General features: G+C 42.9%; 1 protein-coding gene across 1 annotated transcript in view; it reads left to right on the top strand.

Moving 5' to 3' along the window:
* Nucleotides 1–17,466, top strand: part of SIL1 (SIL1 nucleotide exchange factor) — a 195,929-nt gene that overhangs the window by 34,805 nt on the left and 143,658 nt on the right. The window lies entirely within an intron of this gene.

The following is a 17,466-nucleotide window of genomic DNA, read 5'->3' as shown; positions in this document are numbered from 1 at the left end:
TGTCCAGATAGCAGGCTTCCACTTCCCCTTCACCATGGGCAGCTCTGAAAAGGAGAGAGATTTGCTAAGACAATGCAATGAGCTGTGTGTTTGAAAACTATCTAACGCGTCTGGCAAAGAAAGTTCTTGTATATCGTCATGCTGCTCCCCGTAAGCCCTTTGCTTCAGCATACATGTGTTGAAATAAACGCATTTTCCTAGTGTCATGCCTCCAGGCCTTCAAGAAGGCACTCTTGCCTCTGCCTGGGATCTTCCTCATTGTCTTTGGCTAACTCCTTTTCCTCTTTTAATCCTCAGAGCTCGCCTCTTCCAGGAAGTCCTCCTTGTCCCTAATCTCCTCATGGAGATGTCTGTTCTCTTCTGCTTCAGAGTCATCTCTCTCAGGGCTCTTTCAACCCCACATTTGCTGTAATTGCTGATTTACTCATCTTTCTCTGTTGCCCGTCTGGAAGCTCCTGGAGGACAGGACCCCTATTTACTTAGTTTTTGTATCTTTAGCACCTGGCACATGTCTGGGATGCAGCAAGTCTCGACAAATATGTGCTAAAGGATGAATAATCTTCTGACTGGATGTGTTTGGGGTAGCAACTGGATATATATTCCCTAGTAGGCAGTATGAATTTCTTCATCTTTTCATGGTGCACACATTTTTGCTCTTTTGAAAGCTTTCCTATATGGGAAAGTGAACCAGGTCTTTGCAAAAATATTTTTTCTGGCGTGGCATGGCTGATAACTGTTCATCTGGGGTTGAAATGGCTTTGGCGTGGCCGTGGAACCACAGGTAGTAAGTAGTGTGTCTGGGTAGCATGGGCATAGTGTGCCTTTTTTTTTTTTTTTTTTTCTGGATGCTCTTCATATTTTTGTGAGCTACACCCCAGACATCTGGCTTCTCTGAGGCCAGGGCTTGTGCCTCATTGTTTATGAGAGTGGTTGCCTTTCAGGGTGAGAGGCTATAATATTAACCAATCTTCCTCTACCCAGTGTTTTCTACTGGCATTACCAGGGGCTGCAGTGGCTGTTTTAAGGAGAGCTGCCACAAGAGGAATCCCTGAGCGGTGAAAGACCGGATGGAATAATTGGAAAGAATTGCCTCCTACTTTGCAGCAGGGCAAACCCTTTAGGCAAAATAGAAGGTGTAGGGAGGAGCTGAGTGACAGAGACAAAAAAGTAAGAATAACCAAGAGGTGAGGTGGTAGTTCTGTCAGGAAACTAGAAAGAACTGGGGCCCCTGCTATAAGGGTGAAGTAAGAGAGGGCCACTTGGCATCTCTCATACCCTGTTGCTCTTAAAATGATGTTTTCTTACTCATGACCCAGTGGGATTGGGTTCAGAGCATCTGCTGCCCAAAATGTGGGCTCCAAATACTTACTGATACTTGGCTGAATGTGTTCTGCCTGGAGTTAGTGAGACAGTTAGTGAGACAGACTATTTCCAGGATGTTGTTTACCGGGGCAGGTAGCTGGCATGTCGTCCCCTTTCAGCAAATCTGGTTCAGTGAGAAGGCTTGCTGGCAAGCTGTCCCCATGGAGCCTACGGTGACAGGAGAGACTTCCTAGGGTCCCTCTGGCATCCCCATCACAAGCTCACTCACTGGAACCCAGAGTCCCTTTGCAGATTCCAGTCTAGGACATTGCTGTTGGCTGAACTGTACCCCTGTCAGTTGCAGGCTGATGACTCCTGGCAGGCTGGGATTTGGTTGGTGGCATCTTGCAGGGCCTCCTGACCCTACCTGCTGTCACAAATCCTGTTGTGTACCCCTTGTACACATGCCTGAATGTTTCGTGATATACCACTCTTAAGAAGAACAGATACCAGATGGGAAAAGTAACTCTCTTGGGTTTATGTGTGCTTTTTTTTTTTTTTTTAAATGCACTTTAAAAAATAAATTGTAGCCTGGTTTGGCGCTTTTCCATGCTCAGAATGTGTTTATTTGTCATGTTCTTGCTGCCCTATGGAGACTAGCAGAGCTGTGAAGAGAAATCACCTCATTAGGAGACTCTAGAAGAAAACCAGGGCTCTCCTGGCACTTCCCCAGGGATTTGGGCCCCTCCCCTACCACTGCCTGCCAAGGCCAGGGTCTGAGAACAGCTCCCCAGGGTGGTGTGCTCTTTGCCAGTGTCCAAGGATCTTAAGGAATTTAATTAAGCAACTAATAGACTAAAGGATGTTTAAAGTTAAAGTGTGATTTTGTTGACATTAAACACAGTTATTTAAATATCAGTTAATTAGCACTTTTTAATATTGCTTCTTGAACTCAAGTTTGGATACTGTAGTTGACATAGATACTTGACAGACCCAAGTTCAGTGTGGAGGGGTGGGGCACAGTCGAAGATGGACTTGGAGGCGGGGAAGAGAGAACATAATTTACAGCTGCTGAAATAATTCAGCTGTTTCCCTTGCTGGTTGCTCTCCTCTGTACTGCTGAGGCAGTGAATTGTTAACGGGATGGGCTCTTGCTGTGCCCATCAGGGTTGGGATGAGGCCATTTTGATGGTTGGGAATAAGCTCTGAGATTGGGAGGAACTTTTTAAGTTTCAAACTAATGCCACATTTCCCCGCAACCCCAGCATAGGATTTAAGCTTTGAGGTGTGCTGGGACAGGAGGGGTGTATCCTGCTGGGTAAAGGCAGGCACTGAAGTGGGGAATGTTGTTGATTGGCTAATGAGGGAAAGTGGGGAAATGAGAATCTGGGGATAGGGTTCAGCTTACAGAGCTGCAGACAAACTGAGTTGTTCACAGAGCAGACACATTTATGGAGCGGTTGGCAACCCCTTGGGAAGTCTCCCTGCCTGAAGCGAGCTGCTCTGTACTCTTGCCAGGGCAAGTGTCTCTATTCTGATGAAAGTGTTCGTCTGCTCACCTGCTTATCTCGCCACTTGCGCATTCAGTCACTTATTTGATCATCAGCCATGCTTTTGTTGATCTTGCTGTGTGTTAGACCCTGTGCTAGCTAGGGATAGAAAAATGGATAAGGAAGGTGTCCGTGCCCTCAGGGAATTAATATTTACAGTATAGTTCGGTGGATCTTATGATATTAATAGCTGTACAGAGAATTATGGGAGTATATGGAAGACCAACAAAATAAGGCAAATAAAATCCACCAGAATATAAAAGTGATCATCTGACCAAGTTGAACTTATCCCAAGAATTCAAGGGTGGTTTCATATTATTATAGGAAATCTATACATAAAAATTACCACATAATTAGGTTAAAAGTAAAACTATAAGATTATCTTAATAAATGTAGAAAACACACTTGATTAAATTTTACACCCATTCATAATAAAACTTCTTAGCAATTTAGAAAAAGAGGGGGACTTCTTTACCTTGGCAAAGAATAGCTGCCAAAAAACTACAGAAAACATCATTTTTTTGTGTCTTAAATTTTTGAAAGAGAGAGCAATATAATGTGCCCGTGTAGCCAATATTCAATTTTGGCAATTCCCAACTCATTAGCAATCTTATATTGTTTTTTTTTAATTTTTTAGTGTGGTAAAATCTATACAGCATAAAAATTGTCATGACCATTTTTAGGTGTACAATTCAGTGGCATTAGTTATATTCACAATGTTGTGCAACCATCACCACCATCTACATCTAAAACTTTTGCATCACCCCAAACAGAAACTCTGTACCCATGAAGCAATAACTTCAGATTACCCACTCCCTCTCCATCAGCTGCCGGTGACCTCTAATCTATGTCTTTCTGTCTCTATGAATTTGCCTATTCTAGATATTTCATATAAATGGAATTATACAATATTTGTCCTTTTTGTGTCTGGCTTATTTCACTTAGTGTAATGTTTTCAAGGTTCATTCATGTTGTAGCATGTACCAGAACTTCAGTCCTTTTTATGGCTGAATAATATTCTATTGTATGTATATGTCACATTTTATAAAAATCCATTCGTCTGTTGATGGATATTTGGGTCATTTCCACCTTTTTGATATTGTGAATAATGCTGCTATGAACATTCACATGCAAGCATCTGTTTGAGTCACTGTTTTCACATCTTTTGGCTACCTACCCAGGAGCAGAATTGCTGGGTCATACGGTAATTTTATGTTTAGCTTTTTGAAGAACTGCCAGACTTTTCCACAGCAGCTGCAACATTTTATATTCCCACCAGCAGTGTATAAGTGTTCCAATTTCCTCACATCCTCACCAACACTTGTTATTTTCCTTTTCTTTAAAAAGTGTAACCATACGTAGTGGGTGAAGTGGTTTTGATTTGCATTTCTCTAATGATTAATGATATTGAGCATCTTTTCATGCACTTACTGGTCATTTGTATATCATTGGGAAAATGTCTGTTCAAGTCCATTGTCCATTTTTAAATTGGGTTGTTTGTCTTTTTGTTGTTCGGAGTTGTAGTTGTTTCTGTATTCTGGATATGAAATACTTATCAGATACGTGATTCGCAAATATTTTCTCCCATCCTGTGGGTTGTCTTTTCATTCTCTTGATAGTGTTCTTTGCTGCACAAAAGTTTTAACTTTATGAAAGTCCAATTTATTTTTCTTTCTTCATCTGTGATTTTGGTGTCATATTTAAGAAACCATTGCCAAATCTAAAGTCATGAGGTTTTGCCCATATATTTTCTTCTAAGAATTTTATAGTTTTTAGCTTTTAAAGTTAGGTCTTTGATCCCTTGGTAGTGAATGGCACCCTTGTAAAAATCAATTGACTGTAAATGTGTGGGTTTAATTCTGTTCTCAGTTCTATTTCATTGGCCTATATATTTATCCTTATGCCAGTACCACACTTTTGAGCACTCTAGCTTTATGGTAAGTTTTGAAATTGGACTTGTGAATTCTCCAACTTTGCTTTCTTTTCTTTTTTTTTTTCAACTTTGTTCTTTTTCAAGATTGTTTTGGATTTTCAGGGTCCCTTGGAACTCCACCTGAATTTTAGGATGGGTTTTTTCCATTTCTGTGAAAAATGCTGCTGGAATTTTGAAAGGCATTGCATTGAATCTGTGTATTGCTTTGGATAGTATTGTCATTTTGGCAATGTTAAATCTTTCAATCTGTTAACCCAAAATGTCTTTCCTTTTTATTAAGATCTTCTTTTATTTCTTTAGTAGTGTTTCATGGTTTTCAGTGTACAACTCTTTTGCCTCCTTGGTTAAATTTATTCCTAAGTATTTTATTCTTTTTGATGCTATTTTACATAGAATTGCTTTCCTAATTTCCTTTTTGGATTGTTCATTGCTAATGTATAGAAACACAACTGATTTTTGAGTGTTGATTTTGTATCTTGCAACTTTGCTGAATTTATTACCTCTAACAGGTTTCTTAATAGGTTTTTTTAAAGGTTTCCTACATGTAAGATCATGTCATCTGCAAATAAAGATAGTTTTGCTTTCCAATATGGATGCCTTTTATTTTTTTCTTGCCTAATTGCTCTGGGTAGAACTTTCAGTATTATATTGAATAGAAGCAGTGAAAGCTGGCATCCCTGTCTTGTTCTTGATCTTAGGGGAAAAGCTTTCAGTCTTTAACCATTGAACATGATGTTAGCTGTGGGTTTTTCATATATACCCTTTATTATGTTGAGTATATTATCTTCTGTTCCTGGTTTATTGTTTTTATTATGAAAGGCTATTGGATTTTATCAGGTGCTTTTTCTGTATCAGTTGAGATGATCATGTGTTTTTTTCTTTTGTTCTATTAATGTGGTGTGTTACATTGTTTTTCATATGTTAAGCCACTCTTGTATTCTTGGGATAAATATCACTTGATCGTATTGTATAAGCCTCTTAATATACTGCTGAATTTAGTTGGCAAGTATTTTGTTCAGGATTTTTTGCATGTATATTCACAAAGGATTTTGGTTTGTAGTTTTCTCGTAGTATCTTTGTCTTGTTTTGGTATCAGGGTAATGCTGACCTTATAGAATGAACTAGGAAGTGTTCTCTTCAGTTTTTTGGAAGAGTTTGAGAATCATTGGTGTACTGCTATGCTTCTTAACAGGCAGCTTGCTGGCCAGTAGGCCCTGGGCTTTCTGGTCGGGGATACCTGTTTGGAGCTCTGGCCTTAAAGCTGAGCTCTGTGAACTTTTCCATGCTTTTTCATCTTGACCCTCCATCTTGGCCACCTGTCTAGAGAGCCAGTCCGACTGATGGTGCAGACTGGAAGCAGTCTGGGCAAATAGGGTCAAGCTGATAAGTTAGACTTTAAGTCTGCAGCGTTTCCCATGTATTCTCTGTTTTCTTGGGCTGATGGATGGATGGTCTGATCTCGGGCTTGCTGAACAAGAACTAGGCCTCTGAGCCACCCAAGAGATTAGAACAACTTAGCTGACAAAGGAGTAGGTTCTGTGTTGAAAACAGTATTTATTTTAAGTGTTTTCTCATATATCTAACATTTCAGGATGAAAGACTCCATTAAGCACAACTTTCCACAATTCTAAGCTCACATCTGATCATAGAGATGGCCACACATATTTTTTCGAAGTAGTAATTCATATACTTGTGTTTTTATACTCTGCTGCTTCCATTCAACAATATTTTATTCACCTGTTTTCATATATCACCACAGTCTATATTTTTACTTATTTTAGTGACAACATTATTTTTCGTTGTACCATTCCAGGTGACTCTCTTTTTTAGATTATTGATTTTATTCAATCAACGGATATTTTTTGACTGCCAACAACAGTGCTGGGCAATGAGGGGAGCAATGGGTTAGGCAGACAATTGTCCCTACTTTAGCGGAGCTCCAAGTCAGGTGGATTCTAGCTGTTATAGGCCTGTGGAATAGAACTTTACTGACCACCTGAGACAGCTCTGGAGAGGATGAGGAGGTTGTGCAGTCCCTACCTCTGATTCCTGTTGCTGCCTTCTAAAATGCAAGGGAGGCTTTGGCAGGACAGTGGCGATTCTGCTCAGAACTGAGCTCTCAGCAAAGCCCAGGATGGGGAGCCCTGTGACCGCGGCAGCTCCGAAGTGGGGGCTGCTGCAGCACGGAGGACCGCTGTTTCCTAGGCAATACGCTGCTTAATATTTTTAGCATGTGGTCACGGCAGAACTAAATGTAGTTTCTGATCCCAAATTGGTAATAAATGTAGACATATTTAGAGTCAGAAACAATGCATTTAAAATCCTCTGCTCCTTAATTGTCCTGCCAAGTGCTGAGTTTAGGTTTCTTTGTTTCTTGGCTACCTACCCAGCCTCCCACCATCTCTTGGAGAAGGTGCCTGGATTTTCTCTGGGCGTTAGGTGGGATTGTGAAAGCCGTGAGTTATGGCTCCCTGGGCTGTGTTGAGAGGCATCTGATTTTTGTGTTTCTGCCCACGTATGTAAATGTGTACACTTTAAAATTCATCTCCCTTTCAAGTTTTTAAGGATCTGGTATTATAAATAGTCTTGGGCTCTCAGGCGTGTTAAAAATAAAATATGTTTCAGTTGCAGACTTACCTGGAAGACATAGTCAATACCAACATGGTAGTAGCAAGTTCCATGTTTGGTGACCCATCCTTGTATATGCTGCTAAGTGCTTCTGTAAGTAAATGCTGTTTTCTTGGAGCTCCTCATTAGTTTAAGGAGCACCCTAATTTTTGCGTATGTCATTACAGAGTTGTAATTTGTGTCTCAAGTTGCCCAGCATAGTATTTATTTTCTCGTGGCATATTCCTTAAGGGGGCTTTCTTTTTAATAATGATCCTGAGACTAAGATGTTGAAAGCCACGTTATCCACTAATTGTGGACAGGGCATCAACCACTTGAGGTCATTGATGATATCTTTTGTTATGTTCCATTCCATAGTATAGTGCCAGTGTGCTTGGGGAACTGAGGTTAATGCTAAAATATCTTTGGTACTTGTTTCTAGAGTGTGAATGCTGAATGCTTATAATCCAAAATGGCACAGAATAAGGGTTGGTGTGCTTACTGATTTGGGGGTAGTTTGTTTAGAGCTATGGACTGGAAATCATACCTTCCTCCCTATTTTAGTCTCACTAAGAGGCCCTGATGTTTTCTGGAAGCTTAGAGACCACAAGGGAAAAGAAGGATGAACTCTGATCCCTCCTTATCCCCAGACTATGATGTATGGATGAGTGTGTAAAAATCTCTGGTGTTCTTTAGGAGCAGGCTGTAGAGAAAGCCCATCATGTGTACTGTCAGGAGATCTAGTTATTATTTTAAAAGGGGAGGGGAAAAGGAAGCTCTGGGGCCCTTACTCCCTGGATGTCAGTTGCTGCTGTCTAGGGTGGTCCTAGCAGTCTATCAGTTGCATTTGCCCTGGCTGCTCCTGCCCTTCCTGACTCCCCCTTAGAGGTAGGAGAGCAGCAGCAGGAATTTAGAGACAGGCCTGAATCATCAGGAAGCTGGGCTCTGAAGTATCTGCTCTCGATCAACTGGCACTATGCAGAGCCATTAAAGATTTCAATGAAAATGTGTCTATAACCACCCAGAGTGTAGTGCAGGTGTGTGGGCAGACTTTTGGCTTGGGGAAGGTGGTCTCCAAGGAGGGGCTTGGTTGTCAGAACAGAAGGCAATTTTATATGGGGGTGAAGCCCTCACTGGTTTTGCTTATTCTGTTGTTTGCTCAGAATTTTCTTTAATAATAGTAGTGAGAGCTACAAGCTTCTTGAACCCTCACTCGGTGTCAGGCACTGTGCGATAAGCTCTGTGGCATCTCATTTAATACTGATAACCATACTACAAAATAGTTACTACCAAGTCCCTTTATAGATGAAGTAATTGAAACCTATAGAGGTTAAGCATCTAGCCCAAAGTCACAAAGCTAGCAGGGGGAGACCTGGGTTGAAATCCAGAGCCCACATTCTTTCTATTACACTGGAATAGAGAGACTAGAGTGAGCTTCTGGTAACCTTTGTTGTTGTTATCAGGAACAGGCTGGTCACTCTCAGGACCTCAGGCAGGGCCAAGAGTGCAAGTATAAGGAATAGGTCTCCTGGCCCACACCCTGCTAGGAGCTTACAGTCTAGGGCCAGTGGACTGTATAGTGACTAGGTCCTGAGTATTTCTCTAATTCACCTGCTCACTTGCTGGTGTGCTTAGTCAAACCTCATTTACCTTTCTGGGCTCCATCTTTGTCTACCACATAGAAACAATTCTGTCTTATGTATCATATCTCCTAGATGAGAGGCGAGGTGTCAGGATCATAGACCAATTCGAAATGAGCTTAGATACCATACCATCTTGGCCAACTTTTACTCAATATAGGCTTCCCCTCCCCTCTTCTGAGTTCTTGTGAGATGTGTGTGTGTGTGTCATGTGCAGAAGTGCCTGGCGTTGGGCTCTGTGATAGGAAGCGAGGATGCTTTTGCTTCTTGTATAGCTGGGAAGCTTGAATGATGGGAGGTTAAGAGGTCAAGCCACAAAGGGAGTCAGTGCCCTGGCTGCAGTCTGAGTCAAAGGCTTTCTTCCTTTTGAATGTCTGTGCCTCTGCTTTAGGCTGGGATGTGCCAAGGGCATCCAGTCATTAAAGGTGTGTGTGTGTGTGTGTGTGTGTGTGTGTGTATGTGTGTGTGTGGGGTGCAGAAACCTGGACATGGTAGAGGTTGGTCTCTCCACAAGAGGGCCCCAGTAGGCTCATTTAAAAATTTCTGTCCTGACACAAAATGTGCCTTTTCATTTATACCATTGCAGAACAAATAAAATGATGAGTCCCGTTTCTGTGGCTGATTTCATAGACCACTGGAGAGACAGCATGGTCTGTGAAAAGAGCATGGCTTCTGGGGCCAAACTGGCTTTGAATCTTGACTCTACTGCTCTCTGGCTGCATGAACTCTGCCAAGTTACGTAACCTCTCTGAATTTCGGTTCTCTCATGGGTAAAATGAGCAGCATATTAGAACCACTTCAGAGGGTTGTCGTGAAGAGTAAATGAGCTTAGTACTTTGCTTGGAACATAGAAAGTGCTCTATAAATGTTGACTGTAATTATTATTTGACAGAATTTATTTTCCTGTGGGATGCCCAGATAGTATATTTGAATCCTAGGGGCCGGGGTGTTACTGAGATATTTCTTTCTCTCCTCCAATAATTGCTACAGTTCTACAGAGGGTGAGGGCTAAAGCTACTAAGTGGTCTGATCTCGTAGCTGAGATCTCAGAGAAAGGAGAATTGTGTCTGGGAGTTTCTTCTTGGAGAATTTGCCTTCCTGCCACCGTATCTGCTGGTGTGACTGTGCCCGTCCCTGTCCTGAGGACGTGTGTGTTGTGGACTGGCTCTACACCACCATAGGAACCTATCGGATGGCACTGGAGAATCCCTCTGTAATACCACTGAAGTGATTTTTTTTCTCCATTACCGATATTCTAGTGAAATGTTGAAAAAAAAAATCACGTTTAGAGAAGTGGCCCCAAATCTCCAAACTTCAGTGGACCCATTCAGCCTTCTAAGTGGCCTACCAAAACAAAACAGTGCAAAACAAAAACAAAGTGGCCTGTCCTTGTGCCTCTGTTTCTTCACATGTGGACCCTCTTTGGAAGGGCCCTCTGACTGCCTCACTGCCAAATCCAGTGGATTTTTTCTTTTGTTTGAGACAAGGTCTCACTTTATCGCTCAGGCCAGAGTACAGTGGAGTGATCACAGCTCACTGCAACCTCGAATTCCTGGGCTAAAGCGATCCTCCTGCTTCAGCCTCCCTGGCAGCTGAGACTGTAGGCATGCCACCATGCCTGGCTAATTCAAATCCAGTGGATTTTCTTTTCCTCATTCTGACTGATTTCTGGACATTGTTGCCTAAAACTTGACTTTCTCATGATTTTTTTCTACTCTCTCGACATGTGTAATCCTACACTAATCTTGCTGCTGCTCCTCTGGTTTCCTTACTTGCTCCCTTTCTTTTCCTCACCTGAAGCCATGCAGACTATTCTTGGGCCACTGTCCTTTTCTTTCTAAGGTTTCTCCCTTAGACACTGACTCTATTCTTGTTGCTTCAGTTACCACCTCTGTGCTGATGGCACCAAAGCTCGTGCCCTGCCTTAGCTCTACCTCCTTGTCTTCAGCAGGTATGAAGTTACCAGCACCTTCCTACATCCGCTGACAGACTCCATGCTAGTGGCATTGAACTCTGATAATTCTATATATAAGTATCGAGTGCCTCCCACGTCTTCTAGGTCTTCAGCAGTGTGAATAAGGATTGAGCCTTAATCTCCCTTCTAACATTCAGATTCTTTGAAGTTTGTGGCCAAGTAGGATAGGTCTGGAGAGGGCCAGGCTGTGCTCCGTTTTATTCAATCACTCTACTTGTCACTTGATTTCTTCCAGAGGGAGCCACTATCATTTGTCTCTGAAGTTGCAGTTTGTCGCTAATCTGCTTAGCTACCTTCTTGGAGATCTGTCGTCTTCTCTGCTGGCATGGAGGTGCGGTAGGTCGTGTTCCTCCACCTATTGGAGTACAGAGAAAGGGTCAGGAATTCCCCCTTCACTGCCCTTCCCATTTCATTCCATCTCATGCTGCCTTCTGTCCAGGGATCTAGTCCTAGCTAGGACTGTGGAGCCCTTCTTGGCTCCTTGTGGTCTCTAGCAGGGTCAGTACCTGTCCCTGTACTGCCACTGGAAAGGCCTCTCTTGGGCTCTTCCTTGTAGGCTGCAAGAGTGGATTTTGGCTTTGTAGCTCTCTGGTTAGGCAGAGGCGTAGGTTTATTTATGAACCGTCTACCCTCCAGCAGCCTCCTCTAATCACTTTCCTTTTTGGGTACTTTGGGTTTGTTGAGACCAGTCCCTGTTTGCTTGGCCCTAGGCATGACTTCAACACTTGGGGCAGATACTGTCCCCACTGTACAAGTGGCCAGTGGCTCGGGGATGTTCCAAGTCCAGCCTCCTAGTCAGTTAGGGGCCGGGCTGTAGTTAGAAGCCACATTTCTTTTAGTGTTCAAAGGCTCTTCCATTTAATTGCTTTCTACCTCTTGATTTTCTGTTTAGTTTGTGTCTTGGGGGAAAAAGCCTGTTTGTGTGACTACACCAAACTTGTTTCTCTTCTCCTTCAAATTATTCTTTAAAATTCCGTTTCTTTTCTTAAGGCTTTGCACATTGTTCTCCCTTGTCAGGGCTGTCCTTCCAGTGTCCTCTCTGCATTGTTTCTTTAGCTTCATATTTGTCTGTTTAAATTAGGTGGTGAGCTTCTGTTTGTGTAGAGGTGAGTGACTGTGTGTGTGTGTGTCTATGCGTTTGTGCAGCCCATAAATAGTAATGAATGTGTGTCTGTGGAAGAGCTCATCCTCTAACCTTCAGTTTGTAAAGCGGGGGATTGTCTTACAGCTGTTCCTGCAGCTGGCAGTTCTGCGTGTTGGTGGCCTGGCTGTCTGGATGCCAGCACGCTGGGAAAAACACTGAATGCACTGGGTCTGCCCTGTGGGCTCAGCAGAAAACTGGCTTTGGTCTCTCCATTTTCAGCCATGGGAGTCCTCCTTTAACATCTATTTCCTTTACCTCCTGGGAGTAGCTACCCAACAAAAGGCTTTGGTCCTAGTGTGAGGCATGGGTCATCTGGAGCATGTGTGGATCTTGCAGGAGCCTCAGGAGCTCTGGAAAATGGTTCCAGGATGCCTGGCCTGGACTGGCTGTGAGTCCAGGGGCAAGTCATTATCCCCATTTCAATGGTGGAGTGTTAACTAGGTGCTAGGTACTGTACTAAGCACTTTCCATTCATTGTTTTATTTAATCCTCTCTGCCATCCTTTGAAGTAGGAACTCTTATAATGACCATTTTATAGGTGAAGAAACTGAGGCCTAGTGAAGTTGTGTCCAAGATCTCATAGTTAGGAATTGGCAGAGCCAATAATTGACCTTAGGTCTCTCTGACTCTAAACCCATGTACTATACTTTCTACCTAAGGTTTTTGTTTCTTTGCTTCAGTATCTTCCTTATATTGTAAAATGGAAGTAGGAATGCTTGTGCTTTCACTTTTCCCAGAAGATTTTGGAAAACAAATATGTAGACATACCCTGTAGGTTAAGAATATGAGCATTTTGTAAGATGGAACTCCAGGGCCTCCAAGGCAGGCTGCTGAGGACAGGCTGCTGCTCTGCTTGCCTAGGGCACTCGGGACCTTTTCCCGTTCTCCACTGTGCAGTTCTCACCCAGAGACTCCAGCGCAGCCACTGTCCATGGAGCCTGCCAGAGACCCAGCGGTCCCACTCCCACTCTCACTCCCATTGTTGGCTTCTTGCAGTCCTTATTCTTTAGTTTACTTTTCTGGAGAGAAGAAAGAAAGACGGGAAGATGCCTTGTTTACACAGAACCTAGTCCCCTCCCCCGTCATGTACAAATTGAGTAGAATTGAATGAGGCACTGAGGGAGGTGGGGCTAGATGGCCTCCTCTCACCTGCTCCCCAGGCATCTGCTCTAGACTGCAGGAAGCTGGAAATGCAGATTGCTGAGAGCATCCAGCCTCTATTTAAGTAGAGGTGCAGCCTACAAATGGCCAGTTTTGATAGAAAAATGGGCATTTCAAGTATCTTATTATCTCTTTTGTCTCAAAGCCCAAGGATACTTAAAGAGAGTTACTGGTGGAACATTGAAATAGTTTCTCCCCTTTCCTGGACTGCGAGATGGGATTTTAAGTTTGAAGAAGGCCGTAAATGTAAAGATGTAGGTCTGTCCTCCATTGAGAGCCAAGGATGATGGGAAGTTTTGTTCTGTAGGGCATGCAGGGGCCCCTGATCAGGCAAACCCAGGGTTTGTGGGTGGCAAGTGGTTTGGGGAGGCCACTGTCTCAGGCTACATGTGCCAAACTATGCCTCAGTGGGTGCCGTGACTTTGGCTTATGTCAGGGACTGAGGTTTTCTTTTGCTGCTCCCACTGCTGCTGCCACCTGTGTCCCTGCTTGTGATGGTGGGTCACCCTGGCAGAGGATAGCTGCATGCCACCTCCCCTTTTCCTCTTTCCCCGTCTCTCTCAGCTTCACCATAAAGCCCAGGTCAAATTACGTGTGCTTGTTCTCTGCCTGCCCCTTCTTGAGTAAGGACCAAGACCAGGTGAAGCTATTTCTTGAATCAGGACCAAGACCAGGTGATGTGGCTGCAAGCCAGGCCTTAAATGGACAAGGGCCACTCCTTGCTTGTCTCTGCGTGCTGCAGAGTTTAGTTTGCACTTGCTCTCTGAATGCCCCTGTGAAGCCTGGGGAACTGTCTCACACCTTTCTCCCAGCCTCACCTCACCAGTCTACCTTACCTAGGTCTCCCCTCAGTCCTCCCGATCCCCCCAGCACCCCCCACCTGCTCCATGTTGTCCCCCTCCTTCTGCCGTCTCTTTCCTCTCTATCTTTCTTTCCCTGTTTTGAGGAAAAATGTATGGAGGTCAAGTGTGTAGTTCATGTGGAATTATTGAGGGAAAGATGAAGGGCCCATTTGCGATTCAATCTCTCATCCTTAGTATTGGCAGAAAGTGCTTCTGACAGTGTTTGCGTGTGAGGGAGCCGGCGGCGGCTGGGAGCCCTGTGGGAGCTGCCATTTCTCTCGCCCTCCACTCCCCTTCCCGCTTCGGGAGGCCGCGAGCTGCTGTTTGTGCATGAGCTGCCTCTGACCTCTTCTTCCTCAGTCCCTTCTGGGCCACCTCCTCCTGTTCACTTGTCTTCTTTGCCCTTGGCTACTGCTTTCTCATTTATCTCTTCCTCCTCCTCTTTTCCCCCAGCAGCAGTTTTTGGCGTTGATCCCTGGCTGTGAGAAGGGAGCACGTAACTGTACATGCATGTACACATGCACACGCGCATGTAAGGGAAGGGCAATCTGTGGCTTTGGGTCGATCTGTTTCTTCTTTTATCTGTTGTCCTGATACTACTTTGAGCCCCTCACTTCCATTCTTTATTTTTTCTCCCCACAGCCAAGGCTGCAGGGTTAAGAAAGGTTAAGCTCCAGGGCTGTGCCTTCTTGAGACCTATGTCCCTGGGCCTCTCCAGCCTTCTCCCTCCTCATGTGGCAATTTCTGCCCCTTGTTTGTCGTCACCTAGCTTGTCCCCTCTCCAGTTTGCACCCAGGCATGGCCAGGCACCTGTCCAGAGCCTAGTGGGGTGTTGCGACCTCACTCCCTGTCTTTCAGTGTGATTGGTGCCCCAGGGAGCCAGGTTGCTGGGGGAAGCTCTTGTGGCAAACTCAGCTGTTCCATTTTGTCGACAAAAAAAGAGGGGGAAACTGGCAGAAAGCAAAGGCTTTTGCTGCTGGGTGAGTATAGCAGCTATTTTTAGTGCCGGAGCCTTTGCTTTTCCATTTGGCTGTGCTTTTTTAGCACAGTGCTGGTCCAGCAGGGCTGTTTTCCTTCATGGCTGCAGATGTCCTTAGGGAAAGTTTCTGTCTGCCCCTGAGAAGATGTGGGCTGGGCAGAGGGATAATAACTTCTGAGGGTGAGTTCAGGAAGGCTTTGGGTCTCTCTGCAATCATGCCAAGGAACCAGTTTCTTGAGGTGAAGCAGGGAGGAGTGTGGCAGGAGTGGGAGAGAGAAAAGGTAAACACCACACCGTTCAGAGATGCTCCCCTGTAATTAATTCACTTAAGCTTCCATTGAGTAAACTGCCTAATGAGGTGCATTGGCGCTGTGAGAGAAACATGACAACCTCTTATAAGGTTTTGGGCTAATATGATGCATTCTGAATTTTTCTAAAGTTTTTCTGTTTTTTGCTTGTTTTATTTTGTTTTTCTTTCTGCCTTTCTTTTCTAGATTATTTGCTAATTTGGATTCAATTTTCTTTCTTCCGTTCTTTCTTTCCTTCCTTCCTCTCCTTTCTTTTGAGACAGGGTCTCAGTCTGTTGTCCAGGCTGGAGTGCAGTGGCACGATCATAGCTCACTGCAGCCTTGAAACTCTTGGGCACAAGCAATGGATTGAGTTTTCTTGATTTCCACTCTAGTTTACTAATCAAAATGTTTTCACTACTCCAAATAGAAACACTTTACCTATTAATCAATAACTTCCCATTCCCTCTTTCCCCTAGCCCCTGGTAACCTCTTTTCTACTTTTTGTCTCTGTGAATTTGCCTATTCTAGATATTTCATATAAGTAGAATCATACAATATCTGTCCTTTTGTATCAGGCTTATTTCACTTGGCATATGTTTTCAAGTTTCATTTATGTTGCAACACGTATCAGAATTGCATTCCTTTTATGACTGAATAATATCCCATTGTATGTATATACCAATTTTTTAAGCTATCTTGTGATGGGTTGTTTTCACTTTTTGGATATTGTGAATAATGCTTCCATGGACATTGATGTATAAATATCTGTTTGAGTTCTTATTTTCAATTCTTTGGGGTATATGCCTAGGAGTAGAATTGCTGGGACATATGGTAATTCTATATTTACTTTTTTGTGGAGCCACCAAACTATTCCAGAGCGGCTGCACTGTTTTACATTCCCACCAGCAAAGAATGAGGGTTCTAGTTAACCCACGTCTTCACCAACACTTGTTATTTTACTTTAAAAAAAAAAAAACTATTATGGCCATTGTAGTGGGTGTGAAGTGGTATATCATTGTGTGTTTTATTTGAGTTTCCCTAATGGTTAATGATGTTGAGAACCATTTCATGTCTCTATTGGCCATTTGTATATCTTCTTTGGAGAAATGTCTATTCAGGTCCTTTGCTCATTTTTAAATTGAATTGCTTCTATTTTTATTATTGAGATTTAGGAATTCTTAATGTATTCTGGACATTAAACCCGCACCAGATATGTGATTTGCACATGGTTTCTCCCATTCTGTCTTTTCGCTCTCTTGATAATGTTCTTTGAGGCCTAAAATTTTTAAAATTTTGATGAAGTCAAATTTATCTATTTTTCTTTTGTTGTCTGTGCTTTTGGTGTCATATTTAAGAAACCATTGCCAAATCCAGGGTCATTGAAATTACACCTTTGTTTTCTTCTAAGAATTTTATGCTTTTATCTCTTAAATTTAGATCTTTGGTCCATTTTGAGTTAATTTTTATATATGGTATAAGAGAAGGATCCAGTTTCATTCTTTTACATGTGGATATTCAATTGCGTCAGTATCATGTGTTGAAGAGACTACCCTTTTCCCATTGAATGGTCTTGGCACCCTTCTCAAAAATTATTGACCATACATGTGTTTCTTTTTGGGCTCTCGATTATTTTTCTTTTAATTTTTAAAAATTTCTTTTTCTTTTTCTCAGCTTCTACCTAAACTCAACAGTTCCACTGGGCTCTCAGTTCTATTCCATTGGTCTATATGTCTGTCTTTATGCCATTATCACACTTCTGATTACTGTAGCTTTGTAGTAAGCTTTAAAACCAGGAAGTGTAAGTCCTTTCACTTTCTTCTTTTTCAAGATTGTTCTGGCTGTTCTGAGTCCCTTGAAATTCCATGTGAACTTTAGAATGAATTTCTCCATTTCTGAAAAAACAAAAAAACGCCATTGGGATTTTGGTAGAGGTTGCTTTGAATGTGTACGTTGCATTGGGTAGTATTGTCATCTTGACAGTATTAAATCTCTAATCCATGAACACAGGCTGTCCTTGCATCTTTTTGTCCTTTTAATTTTTGT

Source organism: Lemur catta, chromosome 5, assembly GCF_020740605.2.
Source record: "Lemur catta isolate mLemCat1 chromosome 5, mLemCat1.pri, whole genome shotgun sequence".
Lineage (NCBI taxonomy): Eukaryota > Metazoa > Chordata > Mammalia > Primates > Lemuridae > Lemur > Lemur catta.
This window is presented reverse-complemented; position numbering and strand designations above follow the sequence as displayed.